Here is a 14,796-nt window from a genome sequence, read left to right as displayed (position 1 = left end):
TTCAGACGCCCCCGTACAGTGTCTGCCTCAGACGCCCCCCGTACAGTGTCTGCCTCAGACGCCCCCCGTACAGTGTCTGCCTCAGACGCCCCCCGTACAGTGTCTGCCTCAGACGCCCCCCCGTACAGTGTCTGCCTCAGACGCCCCCCGTACAGTGTCTGCCTCAGACGCCCCCCGTACAGTGTCTGCCTCAGACGCCCCCCGTACAGTGTCTGCCTCAGACGCCCCCCGTACAGTGTCTGCCTCAGACGCCCCACGTACAGTGTCTGCCTCAGACGCCCCCCGTACAGTGTCTGCCTCAGACGCCCCCCCCCGTACAGTGTCTGCCTCAGACGCCCCCAGTACAGTGTCTGCCTCAGACGCCCCCCGTACAGTGTCTGCCTCAGACGGCCCCCGTACAGTGTCTGCCTCAGACGGCCCCCGTACAGTGTCTGCCTCAGACGCCCCCCGTACAGTGTCTGCCTCAGACGCCCCCGTACAGTGTCTGCCTCAGACGCCCCCGTACAGTGTCTGCCTCAGACGCCCCCCGTACAGTGTCTGCCTCAGACGCCCCCCCCCCGTACAGTGTCTGCCTCAGACGCCCCCCGTACAGTGTCTACCTCAGACGCACCCCGTACAGTGTCTGCCTCAGACGGCCCCCGTACAGTGTCTGCCTCAGACGCCCCCCGTACAGTGTCTGCCTCAGACGCCCCCGTACAGTGTCTGCCTCAGACGCCCCCCGTACAGGGTCTGCCTCAGACGCCCCCCGTACAGTGTCTGCCTCAGACGCCCCCCGTACAGTGTCTGCCTCAGACGCCCCCCGTACAGTGTCTGCCTCAGACGCCCCCCGTACAGTGTCTGCCTCAGACGCCCCCGTACAGTGTCTGCCTCAGACGCCCCCCGTACAGTGTCTGCCTCAGACGCCCCCCGTACAGTGTCTGCCTCAGACGCCCCCCGTACAGTGTCTGCCTCAGACGCCCCCGTACAGTGTCTGCCTCAGACGCCCCCCGTACAGTGTCTGCCTCAGACGCCCCCCGTACAGGGTCTGCCTCAGACGCCCCCCCGTACAGTGTCTGCCTCAGACGCCCCCGTACAGTGTCTGCCTCAGACGCCCCCGTACAGTGTCTGCCTCAGACGCCCCCCGTACAGGGTCTGCCTCAGACGCCCCCGTACAGTGTCAGACGCCCCCCGTACAGTGTCTGCCTCAGACGCCCCCCTACAGTGTCTGCCTCAGACGCCCCCCGTACAGTGTCTGCCTCAGACGCCCCCCGTACAGTGTCTGCCTCAGACGCCCCCGTACAGTGTCTGCCTCAGACGCCCCCCGTACAGTGTCTGCCTCAGACGCCCCCCGTACAGTGTCTGCCTCAGACGCCCCCGTACAGTGTCTGCCTCAGACGCCCCCCGTACAGTGTCTGCCTCAGACGCCCCCCGTACAGTGTCTGCCTCAGACGCCCCCCGTACCGTGTCTGCCTCAGACTCCCCCCGTACAGTGTCTGCCTCAGACGCCCCCCGTACAGTGTCAGACGCCCCCCCGTACAGTGTCTGCCTCAGACGCCCCACGTACAGTGTCTGCCTCAGACGCCCCCCGTACAGTGTCTGCATCAGACGCCCCCCGTACAGTGTCTGCCTCAGACGCCCCCCGTACAGTGTCTGCCTCAGACGCCCCCCCGTACAGTGTCTGCCTCAGACGCCCCCCGTACAGTGTCTGCCTCAGACGCCCCCGTACAGTGTCTGCCTCAGACGCCCCCCGTACAGTGTCTGCCTCAGACGCCCCCGTACAGTGTCTGCCTCAGACGCCCCCCGTACAGGGTCTGCCTCAGACGCCCCCGTACAGTGTCTGCCTCAGACGCCCCCCGTACAGTGTCTGCCTCAGACGCCCCCCGTACAGTGTCTGCCTCAGACGCCCCCCGTACAGTGTCTGCCTCAGACGCCCCCCGTACAGTGTCAGACGCCCCTGTACAGTGTCTGCCTCAGACGCCCCCCGTACAGTGTCTGCCTCAGACGCCCCCCGTACAGTGTCTGCCTCAGACGCCCCCTGTACAGTGTCAGACGCCCCCCGTACAGTGTCTGCCTCAGACGCCCCCCGTGTGAGATCTGCAGGTTGTCGGTTTTCAGCTGACTGATATACAAGATGCGACAAAGGAAGTAAAAACCACAGAGATCTGAAGTGTAACCCATTGTCACGCCACTTCCCCTGTGCTCAGTGCTGCAGGAAGATGTCTTTTAAGGTGGCCATGCTCGTCATTGGTGGACTGTAGACATTATACTTCGTGGAAGATCTCATCAAATGTGTCTAAACCTGACAACAAAGATCTCAGGTCCGTGGTCATCCATGTAATAAACCCCCTGTATGCTCAATGTAGAAGACCCCCACACAGTGCTCAAATAATATAGTCATCCATTATTCAGATAATACTCCCAATATGATGTGCAAATAATGCCGACACACAGGGTTAATGTACAATCATCATATAGTGCTCAAATAATACCAACACATGGTACCCCCAAAAGGAACTCAAATAATACCACAATATGATGTGTAAATTATAAAACCAACCTACAGCGCCCAAACAATACCCCACACAATGTGCCCAGAGTGCTATACAGTCCTGGTTCTGGGTATGCCGCCTCATGTCCACCCTTCAGCAGGTCCTGGTTCTGGGTATGAACGGTTACAGTGGAATTTCTGCCATAGACTATGGAAGCCTTGATGAGAGGCGTCCGCCACGGAAATGCTTCCCCTACTTTTCTTCACAATAAGATTATTTGACTGCTGTCACCACTAAGGGGCGCTCTCTGCATACAGGGATGTGTTCAATATCAGCTCCATAAGTGGTGAGCGGCTTCAGACATTTACACTTCTATCATTTAAAGGGATTGTCCTAGACATTTACAAGCGTCGCCGAGAGCGGGACGTGACAAAATAACCAAGCATCTGAAGAATCCCCACTTATTGGCTGCAGCAGCGATGTGTGAGTAGTCGGAGCAGCGAGGGATTCTCCAGGTTATATTTCCGTTCTTCTAATCCGTCAGAGGATCATAAAAATAAAGAAAAAACTGATCCTGTAAAAAAAATAAAAAAAACGGATCCTGGCATCAGTTATGCACATTTGGCATCTGATTGATCCATTTCCTGCATGCACTACTTTTTTTTTCTGTCTAAAAAACGGATCTCAGACGGAAATCGCTCAAATGGGTGCAAAATGTGTATAACTGACGCACTGGATCCATTTTTTTCTTTATTTTTCTGTTCATCTGATGGATCAGGTGATATGAACTCTCCCTCATTTTATTTGATCACATCCTCTACTTTCTATGGCCTGTTGTACACAGTCAGTGTTTGGTCAGTATTTTGCATCAGTATTTGGTCAGTATTTTGCATCAGTATTTGGTCAGTATTTTGCATCAGTATTTGGTCAGTATTTTGCATCAGTATTTGGTCAGTATTTGAAAGCCCAAATCAGAAGTGGAAAATGTATCCTAGAAATATTTGTGCCTCGTCTGTGTTTTGGACCCACTCCTGGTTCTAGATCACAAATACTGACCGTGTGAAAGAGGCCTAAACCTGTGTGTTTGCAGAGGGTCAGGGGTCCGAAGCCCCCTGCTTCCTCAGTCAGCACAGAATTTCAGAATTCCAAGTTTGTGAAGAACAATTCTGAAATCCTAAACAGACATCTGAAAGGCTTGTTACAATGTTTGTTATAAAGTATCTGCTACAATGTATCAGTGTAAACCCTGCAGCACTAATCTCTCTCCTGTCTATAGCTCTTGCCTGCACTGACACATTGTAACAAGCCAACAGCTGTGTCAGGAGTGAGCTAATACAGGTGTAAATAAGAATGAATTAGGCCTCTTTTACACGGGCGAGATTTTCGCGCGGGTGCAATGCGTGAGGTGAACGCATTGCACCCGGACTGAATCCGGACCCATTCACTTCTACCGGGCTGTGCACATGAGCGGTGATATTCACACATCACTTGTGCGTTGCGTGAAAATCGCAGCATGTTCTATTTTGTGTGTTTTTCACGTAACGCAGGCCCCATAGAAGTTAATTGGGCTGCGTGAAAATCGCAAGCAAGTGCGGATTCGGTGCGATTTTCACGCATGGTTGCTAGGAGACGATCGGGATGGGGACCCGATCTTTATTATCTTTCCTTATAACATGGTTATAGAGGAAAATAATAGCATTCTGAATACAGACTGCATAGTACAATAGCACTGGAGGGGTTAAAAAATAAATAATTTACTCACCTTAATCCACTTGTTCGCGCAGCCGGCTTCTCTTCTGTCTTCTTCTTTGAGGAAAAGGACCCGTGGTGACGTCACTGCGCTCATCACATGGTCCATCACAACACCTAACCCAAACCCCAACTTCTGTGAAGAAGTCCAGGTTTGGGTACCAAACTTGCCGATTTTTCTCACGCATGTGCAAAGCGCATTAAAAATGTTTTGCACTCTCGCGGAAAAATCGTGCATTTTCCCGCAACGCACCCGCATCTTATCCGGCCCAAATCCGTGACGCCCGTGTGAAAGAGGCCTTAGGCTACTTTCACACTTGCCGCAGAGTGATCCGGCAACCGGTTCCGTGATCCGGCAAAACGTATGCCAACTGATGGCATTTGTAAGACTGATCAGGATCCTGATCCGTCTGAAAAATGCATTGAAATGCCGGATCCGTCTTTCCGGTGTCATCCGGAAAAACAGATCCGGCATTTATTTTTTTCACCTTTTTTTCGGTCCGTGCATGCACAGGCTGGAAGGACGGATCCGGCATTCCGGTATTTTGAATGCCGGATCCGGCACTAATACATTCCTATGGGGAAAAATGCCGGATCCGGCATTTAGGCAAGTCTTCAGCTTGCTACGGTTTTATCTTTTGCCTGATCGGTCAAAAAGACTGAACTGAAGACGTCCTGATGCAAACTGAACGGATTACTCTCCATTCAGAATGCATGGGGATATACCTGATCAGTTCTTTTCCGGTATAGAGTTCTAGGACGGAACTCAGTGCCGGAAAAGAAAAACGCTAGTGTGAAAGTAACCTTACACGCGGCCGTATGCCCTCCGACACATACGGTCCGTGAGCGGGTCATATGTCCCGGAGCGGCATTGATCGTGCGCACAGGAGCGCGCAGCATTATAGATTACAATGATCTCGGGCCGCCTATTGTCCCGCACTCAGAAGATCTTATGACCGCTCAAGAGGCCTTAATGGTGTGTGGACATTGATGTGGATGGTGATTTCAGTTCATACAACATTGCACAGACAGATGGTCTTAGACTCAGTAGTGCAGCCTCAGGCTTCGGCCCTGTACCTTCAGGTGATCAGATCTCAGCCTTCGGCGGGATATATTAGGATAGAGTTTTTTGCATGTTTGCACTCTGCAGGGGCTTTGTGCATTTTCTCTGGGAAGCTGAAGGAATTTGATGTTTAGAGTAGAATATTCCGAGAACTACTCCCCCTCTCATCTGTGTCTCACACTACTGCCCCCTCCTCCGCTCCGGTAAGCTTTGCATCCTGTTTACAGATATGTATACATGCGGTACAGCTGGGCCCAGTAATCACACCAACATGGGGCGCATTTATTAATGAGTAAAGATGAGCGGATTTTTCAAAAATTCTATTGGGTCGGTTCGCTGAATTTCCCAAAAAGATTTGATTAGATCCAAATTTATTTGTGGCGAATCGCATTAAACAACAGCTATTTCCTGGCTGCAGAGAGCTTGTGCAGTGGTGTAGAACACTAGCAGTAAGGCCTCATTCACACATACGTGGACCACGGTCCGTAAAAAAACCCGGACTGCCGTCCTGCTGAGTGCACGTGCCGCCGCCGCTGTACAGTAATACACTCGTATAGATCATACACCGTCGTCAGCTGATTCCACATAGATGTCTACAAAACCTGTTCTATTAACCCCTTATACAAGTAGAGCCCCCGACAGAGTGGAGAGAGGGTCAGCAGTAAGTTTGTGTTGACGTCACAGATTATTTTGCCCTTTCTCTGATCCGTCAGAACAATAACCCCCAAGAAACGGATCCTGTCTGTGGAGCATCCGCCTTCACTCGGTCAGCATCTGGTCAGTATTCCATCAGTATTGCTAAAGCCCAAAAAAACAGGAGTGGATCCAAAACAGAGATGACACGTGAACAGAATATTTGCATGTCTTCTGTGTTTTGTACCCACTCCTGCTTTTGGCTACCAAATCACAAGCCAATTCTGATGGGACCATACAGGCCTTACAGCCGCTACACAGACAGGATCCGCTGTGCGTCTCTTTTTTCCTTCCTTCTGACAGATCAGAAGAAGGGTCAAATAAATGATGAAGTCAACCAGGCCGAAAGGCAAAATAGTGGCCCAGTCATGGAGTGGAGAGGGTGGGAACAGCATGAGGAGACCACAGAGTGGCCCAATGTCATAGTGGAGAGGGTGGGAACAGCATGAGGAGACCACAGAGTGGCCCTATGTCATAGTGGTGAGGTGGAAGCAGCATGAGGAGACCACAGAGTGGCCCAATGTCATAGTGGTGAGGTGGAAGCAGCATGAGGAGACCACAGAGTAACCCGGTGACATATGGGTGAGGTGGGGGGCAGTGACAGTACCAACCCAAGATGGTGGGTGGCAGCATCAGAATAGTGGGTGAAGCAGGTGGCCAGAAGAAATGGATCTCTTTTGACAAAGTTTAGGTGTGGCACCCAGAATGATCTAGTCTGATGCATCAGGCACTGATCCACGCCTGATTAATCTTCTCAAAGGTCAGTCTCTCCACATTTTGGGTGGACAGGCGAGTTCTTCTTGGGGTAACTATGGCCACCGCCACACTAAACACCCGCTCTGATGCCACACTACTGGCCGGGCAGGACAGCTTTTACAGGGCAAACTCTGCCAGTTGCGGCCACAAATCCAGTTTGGCTGCCCAGTAGTCCAGGGGATCTTCAGTGTGGGGTGGCAGAGTGCGGTCCAAGTATGCTGCCACCTGCTGGTTCAGTTTCTTCTCTATGTCTACCTGCTGCTGGTAAGTAGTTTCTTCTCTAGGCGGGTGAAGAAAGCTGCTCATCAGCGACTCTGGACTTAAGTTGCTGCTGATGGAGCTGGAATTGCTCCTGCCCCCCCCCCCTCCACCCCCGAGGAACGTGAGCGCAGAGGGCCCCCCCGGTCAGACCTGCGAGAGGATGGGCGATGGCGCAGATAGGCAGCGGCCAACTGACTACATAGGATGTCTCCATAAGTAGTTCAGTTTGTACTCCCTCTCAGCGGGTGGAAAAAAGGCCCCTATTTTTGTCCGGTAGCGAGGGTCCAACATGGTGGAGAGCCAGAAGTCATCCCACTGCTGAATGGTGACAATTCAGCTGTCACTAAGCAAGCAACCAAGTGTGAGGGGGTCACTGTCTGGGGCCCCCAAGATGAGACATATGATACCCCATTAGAATACATCTGCGACTACATTGAATAAGCTATGAGTGAGATAACATGCAGTTTGTGTGACTGGCCACTAGAGGCCCTCAGTCGGGCAGACCCCTTAGAACTAACAGAGCGAGATGTAGACAATTAATATAAAAAGAAAAGTAATCTTATAGCTGCGCAGGATTTGCTTTCTTATTGAAATGGACTGTTAAAAGTAGCTTCTTATTTATTTTGTGCATTTTGTTGCCATGTCCTGAATTCCTAGAGGGGCTGGGGAGAGGGAGTGGCAGGAGGACAGAAAGTCGGCAGTTGGAGAGCAACGGATTCAGATCGGCCAAGTGGTTTACCTGAGATGTCCTGGGATCGGCCAGAGATTGAAGGCTTCATCCACAGTGAGCAAGGGACGATTGTTGAAGATCTGCTGCCTGCTAAAGAGGATCTGTAACACCCCAGAGTTGTGTTACTACACGCCTCTACCCCGCTACTATCTTCTAGGAGCCTTTATACTGTTATCTGATGTAATTTATATTATATCCACCACAAATGTGCATATAAATCCATGTTAAATGCAATTGTTTATGTAATTTGCCTGGTTACCAGTAGGTGGCAGCAACACATTGGCAGGTACAAGTTACACTTTAGTATATCTGAGCTGGAATGATTATTCCAGCTCAGCTCCCCTTCTGTGGAGAAGTTGGCTGGTCCCACATCCTACAGCATGGGTGGAGAAGGAAGTTTAGTAAGTGTAGCCTCCTCTCTGCTAGGGGTAGGGGGTGTGTGTGTGTGGAGTTCCCCTGCATAGGGAAGACAGCAAGGACCTAGTCTCGGCTGAGATTTGGCCAAATACCCAAATACCCAGCTAGAGCACCTTCATCTCTGCTGGATGAAGAAAGCAGAAACTACAAACAACCTCCAGAGTTCCAGGAAGAAAGCATCCCCTGAGAATCCATCTGTGAGATAAGTCCAGAGTCCTAGGAGAAGCCAATTCCTCCTCAGCTAGTCTTTCCCCATACAGCGGGAAACCTAAATCCTGCCCACCAGGAACTTTGCAATGTGAGCCAAGGGAGTGAAGACTCCTCCTCTCAGGCTCCACCTTCACTTCCTGCATCCAGCCTGACTGAGGAGCAAAGGAAGATGGCGCTCCCCAAGCCAAAGTGGAACCAGATGACAATCAAACAAAGGTGTACGAAAAATACCCACCGGAGATCCGGGTCTCCCAACTTGTGAGCAAGAAAGGCCCGTCGGTGTTTGCCGTGATACCAGAGGCTGCGGATTCCTCTTCGGACGGCGAGACGGCCGCCACCCCTGACTCAAAGTTGGCCGCCATTCTCGAGCCTGCTCCCTTTGGAAGCCGACGTCAGCCCAGCAGTCCAGCTCCCGGAGGCACTTACATCCCAAATAACGTCATCTACCTCCGCGACCGACGTCTCAACGCAGCTGCAAGCTGCGACCCCCCCCCCCCCGGAGTCGACGGACATTCCAGAGGCCACCGTCGATCAGCAGGAGGCACCGGAACCGGCCACCCGGCCGCAACTACAGGTCGTCGCTATCCCACTCCCTGAGGCCCCGGTCCGACCCTTGCTGCCCCTGCACCGCGCCCGGTGGTACCTAATACGGATTACAGTTTAGTAGAAATGTACACTCCTGTGAGCGGTCCAGTGGTGGATCCAGAGCCTGGTCTCGGGAGGGGCACTTCCAGATTATTTTCTGTCCGCCGCCACAGAACAATGGTGCTTATAGAACAGACTACACAGTGTAGAGGTATACTGTATATTGTGTGGCACAGTGTAGAGGTATGTTGTATATTGTGTGGCACAGTGTAGAGGTATACTGTATATTGTGGGGCACAGTGTAGCGGTATACTGTATATTGTGTGGCACAGTGTAGAGGTATACTGTATATTGTGTGGCACAGTGTAGAGGTATACTGTACATTGTGTGGCACAGTGTAGAGGTATACTGTACATTGTGTGGCACAGTGTAGAGGTATACTGTACATTGTGTGGCTCAGTGTAGAGGTATACTGTATATTGTGTGGCACAGTGTAGAGGTATACTGTATATTGTGTGGCACAGTGTAGAGGTATACTGTATATTGTGGGGCACAGTGTAGAGGTATACTGTATATTGTGTGGCACAGTGTAGCGGTATACTGTACATTGTGTGGCACAGTGTAGAGGTATACTGTACATTGTGTGGCACAGTGTAGAGGTATACTGTATATTGTGTGGCACAGTGTAGAGGTATACTGTATATTGTGTGGCACAGTGTAGAGGTATACTGTATATTGTGGGGCACAGTGTAGAGGTATACTGTATATTGTGTGGCACAGTGTAGAGGTATATTGTGTGGCACAGTGTAGAGGTATACTGTACATTGTGTGGCACAGTGTAGAGGTATACTGTATATTGTGTGGCACAGTGTAGTGGTATACTGTATATTGTGTGGCACAGTGTAGAGGTATACTGTATATTGTGTGGCACAGTGTAGAGGTATACTGTATATTGTGTGGCACAGTGTAGAGGTATACTGTATATTGTGGGGCACAGTGTAGAGGTATACTGTATATTGTGTGGCACAGTGTAGAGGTATATTGTGGGGCACAGTGTAGAGGTATACTGTACATTGTGTGGCACAGTGTAGAGGTATACTGTATATTGTGTGGCACAGTGTAGAGGTATACTGTATATTGTGGGGCACAGTGTAGAGGTATACTGTATATTGTGTGGCACAGTGTAGAGGTATACTGTATATTGTGTGGCACAGTGTAGCGGTATACTGTACATTGTGTGGCACAGTGTAGAGGTATACTGTACATTGTGGGGCACAGTGTAGAGGTATACTGTATATTGTGTGGCACAGTGTAGAGGTATACTGTATATTGTGTGGCACAGTGTAGAGGTATACTGTACATTGTGTGGCACAGTGTAGTGGTATACTGTATATTGTGTGGCACAATGTAGAGGTATACTGTATATTGTGTGGCACAGTGTAGATGTATACTGTATATTGTGTGGCACAGTGTAGAGGTATACTGTATATTGTGTGGCACAGTGTAGAGGTATACTGTATATTGTGTGGCACAGTGTAGAGGTATACTGTACATTGTGTGGCACAGTGTAGAGGTATACTGTACATTGTGTGGCTCAGTGTAGAGGTATACTGTATATTGTGTGGCACAGTGTAGAGGTATACTGTATATTGTGTGGCACAGTGTAGAGGTATACTGTATATTGTGGGGCACAGTGTAGAGGTATACTGTATATTGTGTGGCACAGTGTAGCGGTATACTGTACATTGTGTGGCACAGTGTAGAGGTATACTGTACATTGTGTGGCACAGTGTAGAGGTATACTGTATATTGTGTGGCACAGTGTAGAGGTATACTGTATATTGTGTGGCACAGTGTAGAGGTATACTGTATATTGTGGGGCACAGTGTAGAGGTATACTGTATATTGTGTGGCACAGTGTAGAGGTATATTGTGTGGCACAGTGTAGAGGTATACTGTACATTGTGTGGCACAGTGTAGAGGTATACTGTATATTGTGTGGCACAGTGTAGTGGTATACTGTATATTGTGTGGCACAGTGTAGAGGTATACTGTATATTGTGTGGCACAGTGTAGAGGTATACTGTATATTGTGTGGCACAGTGTAGAGGTATACTGTATATTGTGGGGCACAGTGTAGAGGTATACTGTATATTGTGTGGCACAGTGTAGAGGTATATTGTGGGGCACAGTGTAGAGGTATACTGTACATTGTGTGGCACAGTGTAGAGGTATACTGTATATTGTGTGGCACAGTGTAGAGGTATACTGTATATTGTGGGGCACAGTGTAGAGGTATACTGTATATTGTGTGGCACAGTGTAGAGGTATACTGTATATTGTGTGGCACAGTGTAGCGGTATACTGTACATTGTGTGGCACAGTGTAGAGGTATACTGTACATTGTGGGGCACAGTGTAGAGGTATACTGTATATTGTGTGGCACAGTGTAGAGGTATACTGTATATTGTGTGGCACAGTGTAGAGGTATACTGTACATTGTGTGGCACAGTGTAGTGGTATACTGTATATTGTGTGGCACAATGTAGAGGTATACTGTATATTGTGTGGCACAGTGTAGATGTATACTGTATATTGTGTGGCACAGTGTAGAGGTATACTGTATATTGTGTGGCACAGTGTAGAGGTATACTGTATATTGTGTGGCACAGTGTAGAGGTATACTGTACATTGTGTGGCACAGTGTAGAGGTATACTGTACATTGTGTGGCACAGTGTAGATGTATACTGCATATTGTGTGGCACAGTGTAGATGTATACTGTACATTGTGTGGCACAGTGTAGAGGTATACTGTACATTGTGTGGCACAGTGTAGATGTATACTGCATATTGTGTGGCACAGTGTAGAGGTATACTGTACATTGTGTGGCGCAGTGTAGAGGTATACTGTATATTGTGTGGCACAGTGTAGAGGTATACTGTATATTGTGGGGCACAGTGTAGAGTTATACTGTATATTGTGTGGCACAGGGTAGAGGTATACTGTACATTGTGTGGCACAGTGTAGAGGTATACTGTATATTGTGTGGCACAGTGTAGCGGTATACTGTATATTGTGTGGCACAGTGTAGAGGTATACTGTACATTGTGTGGCACAGTGTAGAGGTATACTGTATATTGTGTGGCACAGTGTAGAGGTATACTGTACATTGTGTGGCACAGTGTAGCGGTATACTGTACATTGTGTGGCACAGTGTAGCGGTATACTGTATATTGTGGGGCACAGTGTAGGCTATATGTGTATAACGAACATATTTCACATGAAAACTTACTGTTACTTGGCTTGGCCCTTGGGGATCTCGGACGCCACTTCACCACATTGGCCGGGGGCTCGGCGGAGCTAATGTTGTGTTTTATCCTAATGAGAAAGATTTCATAATAAGGATTTGGAGAAGGGGCAGAGGGGTCACAGAGCAGGGAGAGGCTGGTGCTGCTACTAGGGGGTCATACCATGGGGGAGTAATAAAGCCCACCATAATGCCCCCCCCCCCAGTAGAAATAATTCTCCTTATAATGTGACAGTGCAAAAAATACCCCCTTGTAATGCCCCAAGTTGAGCTAATGTCCCCCATAATGGGCCAGTGTAAAATACCCCTATATAGTGCCCCCAGTAAATGCCCCCATAGTGCTCCTCTCCCCCTTCCCTCCTAGTGCCCCCCATAATGTACCAGTATAAAATGCCCTATATATCGTGCCCCAGTAGATGCCCTCAGTGTCCCCCATAATTTGCAAGTATAAAATACCCCTTCTTAGTGCCCCCCGTAGATTACTCCATAGTACTCCTCTCCCCCCTTCCCCATAGTACCCACCATAATGTGTCCCAGTATAAAATGCTACTGTACAGAGCCCCCCATATAAAATACCCCTTCTTTGTGGCCTCAGTAGATGCCCCTATAGTGCCCACCAATAACGTGCCAGTAGCAAGTGCCCCCATCACGTGCCAGTAACAAGAGCCCCCCATCACGTTCCAGTAACAAGAGCCCCCCATCACGTGCCAGTAACAAGACCCCTCCATCACGTGCCAGTAACAAGACCCCTCCATCACGTGCAGTAATAAGCCCCCCCAATGTGCCAGTAATAAGCTGCCCCCCCCAATGTGCCAGTAATAAGCTCCCCCCCCCAATGTGCCAGTAATAAGCTGCCCCCCCAATGTGCCAGTAATAAGCTGCCCCCCCAATGTGCCAGTATTAAGCTGCCCCCCCAATGTGCCAGTAATAAGCTGCCCCCCCCAATGTGCCAGTAATAAGCTGCCCCCCAATGTGCCAGTAATAAGCTGCCCCCCCAATGTGCCAGTAATAAGCTGCCCCCCCCCAATGTGCCAGTAATAAGCTGCCCCCCCCAATGTGCCAGTAATAAGCTGCCCCCCCCAATGTGATGTGCCAGTAATAAGCTGCCCCCCCCCCCAATGTGCCAGTAATAAGCTGCCCCCCCAATGTGCCAGTAATAAGCTGCCCCCCCAATGTGCCAGTAATAAGCTGCCCCCCCCAATGTGCCAGTAATAAGCTGCCCCCCCAATGTGCCAATAATAAGCTGCCCCCCCAATGTGCCAGTAATAAGCTGCCCCCCCAATGTGATGTGCCAGTAATAAGCTGCCCCCCCCAATGTGCCAGTAATAAGCTGCCCCCCCCCCAATGTGCCAATAATAAGCTGCCCCCGCCCCCCCCAATGTGCCAATAACACTGTTGTAAAAAAAATAAAAAAATAAAAAATCATACTTACCTCCATGTCAGCCATGCGATGCAGGCTTCTTCTTCCGGCCTGTGTCCCGCGCTGTATGGCTCAGGCGGCGCGATGACGTCATCGCGCCGCCTGCGGCCTCTGATAGGCTGCCGGCCTAGTGCCTGCAGCCTATCAGAGAAAGGGGAAGGGACACGCCTCTCCCTCCCCTGCCTCAGCACACAGGCCGGCAGATGAATATGGAGATGAGCGCAATGGAAGCGCTCATCTCCCTGGCTGTGCCCGACTGCGGCGGCTAACTTGGGGGGGCACGGGCATTTTAGTTGGGGGGCACAGCATGATGTAGGGGGGGCCGTGGCCCCCTCTGGCCCCCCCCCCCTGGCGACGCCACTGTTTAGGAGTAGTGTTGTTTGCGAATTTTTCTCTATATTCTTTTTTTTCGAATATTCGCTATATTGCTATATATTCTTGTTTTAGCAATATAGCGAATATTCGAAAAAAAAAACGAATATAGAGCAATTTAGCTAATGTAGTGCTATAATCTTTTTTTTTATAGTTGTAATTTTTTTCCAATCTGAACTTCAGATGAGAAAAAAATTACAACTATTAGACAAAGAAGATTATAGCACTATATTAGCTAAATTGCTCTATATTCGTTTTTTTCGAATATTCGCTATATTGCTATATATTCTTGTTTTAGAATATTACGAATATTCGAAAAAAAACGAAGTTATAGCAATATAGCGAATATTCGAAAAAAAACGAATATAGAGCAATTTAGCTAATATAGTGCTATAATATTCTTTGTCTAAAAGTTGAAAAATTCGCAATAAAAATTAGAAAATTTGAAAATTCGAATACGAAAATTCGCATATTACACGATCATTACCTTGCCGATTTTTTTTGTAAAAAAAAGTCGTAGAATTTAACGAATATTCGAATTTGCGAATATTCTACGAATATTCTACGAAATATTCGGGAAATATCGCGAATTCGAATATGACCCCTGCCGCTCATCACTAGTCTTGAAAGATGCAGGACTGCTTCTTCAGGTTTTTTGAGAGCCTCATGGAACTATGGTTCTCATCATGCTGCTATTTTATGTGTTTTTATAATATTTTATACCGTTCCTTGGATTACATATATACCTCCTATTGGATTGCAA

Source organism: Bufo bufo, chromosome 4 (genome assembly GCF_905171765.1).
Source record: "Bufo bufo chromosome 4, aBufBuf1.1, whole genome shotgun sequence".
NCBI lineage: Eukaryota > Metazoa > Chordata > Amphibia > Anura > Bufonidae > Bufo > Bufo bufo.
This window is presented reverse-complemented; position numbering follows the sequence as displayed.